We start from the raw sequence: 1,963 nt of genomic DNA, 5'->3' as shown, positions 1-1,963 counted from the left end.
ATGTATACATCCACAAAGACATGCTTCTATACACACATACACAAACTCGTCCCCGCGACATCAGTGGATAATTTAATTACAACTACAAGCCATGTGACGGGCTTTCATACAGTTTCCGTCATATCAATTTTATTCTCATATAGCGGTTGACCCAAGGTTACAGAAAGTGTCAAACCCCTAACACACATACATAAGATATGCATATATACTCATAAGCGCTGGAAAATCATGCGTAAATACACCCGCATTAATAGTATGGCATACAAAAACACACGCGTACAATATATATATATATATATATATATATATATATATATATATATACTATACACATATATATAGATATATATTATATATATATATATATATACACACACACACATATATATATATATATATTATATAAATAAATATAAGAGAGTGGTCACTATATGGCTCACTCTAGCACTAGTAAATCAAAAGGTTTCAAACCACAACAATACATGTTTCCCATGAAGTCAGTACGATTGTTAGCTCACACGAACAGGGCAAATAAAAAACATAACAAAAATACAGATTTTTTGGGACAATTGTTTCGCTATTAATGAATTAAATGTAATTTTACTCACAAAAAATCCACTTGTAGCTCCTCAGCCGAAACTATGTGGATGAAATCCACTCAATCACACGCCAGATTTTAACATAACGATAAATTACACGTGTGGTTCAATTGATTACATCCGACGTTATAATTCAAATGCCCCTACTAACAGCGCGCCAAACTTTCACGGAAACAAATACTACATTTAGAAATAAATGTAGCATAATTATAATTAATTAATAAGGGTGAGAGAATTCTCTCACCCTTATTAATTATATATATATATATACTATATATATATATATATATATATATATATATATTATATATCTATATATATATATATATATATACAGTTGCAGCCAAAATGTTCAGAACGGCATTGTTTTCGTCAGCAAAGTAGGTATAAGTTTTTATCAAAGTTGTTTTATATTCTATAATTTTCACAGACAATAAATACAATATTAATTGTTATTGTCTGAGATTTTGGTGTAATTTGAGGGGATAATACAAAAGTTATGGATGATTTAGTGATTTACTGCAAAACCCATGGCGGCCAAAATAATCAGAACGGTTGAAAAAATAACAAAATAATCAAAAATGACAGAGAATACTGGAATTATTTAATATTTAGTGTGAAACCCTTTAGCTTCAATCACAGTTTGACATCTTCGACTGCATGAGGAAATTAAATTTTCAATTTCTTGCTGGGTGATCTTATTCCATTCTTCCTGAAGAGCATTTCATAATTGCTCGGTTGTTTTAGGATTTCTGGCTTTCGAACGTTCGCCTAGAATGTTCCACACATTTTCAATAGGATTGAGATCTGGACTTTGAGCAGACCAATCCATAACAATAACCTTTTCAGCCTTGAGGAAGTTCATGACCACCTTAGCCTTGTGACATGGGGCATTGTCCTGCATGAATATGGGTGGTCGCTTAGTTGAATTTCTCGGCACATGCAAGACATGGTCTTTTACAAGTTGTTTATAAACTCGTGCATTTACCTTTCCATGTAATCGCACCAAAGGGCCCACACCATCTCCAGATATCATCCCCCAAACCATGACACTTCCTACACCGAATTTAACAATAGTCTTAAGGCATTTAGGCGACAATTTTTCACTTACTTTTCGACGAACGTACCTTTTCCCATCTGAGCCAAATGACATAAAACTTAGATTCATCACTAAAATGCACAGTTTGCCATTTTTCTTGAGAACACAACACATGTTCGGTTGCAAAGGTAAGACGACACTTTTTATTCTTGGAGCTGATCAGTGGCTTCACTGCAGGTGCTCTTGCTTGTAGGTTATGTTCAACTAAACGATAAGACACAGGTTTTCGAGATAACGTGTTCTTCAGTACAATGCTCATTTCCCG

Source organism: Octopus sinensis, linkage group LG10 (assembly GCF_006345805.1).
Source record: "Octopus sinensis linkage group LG10, ASM634580v1, whole genome shotgun sequence".
NCBI lineage: Eukaryota > Metazoa > Mollusca > Cephalopoda > Octopoda > Octopodidae > Octopus > Octopus sinensis.
Note: the sequence above shows the minus strand (reverse complement) of the source record.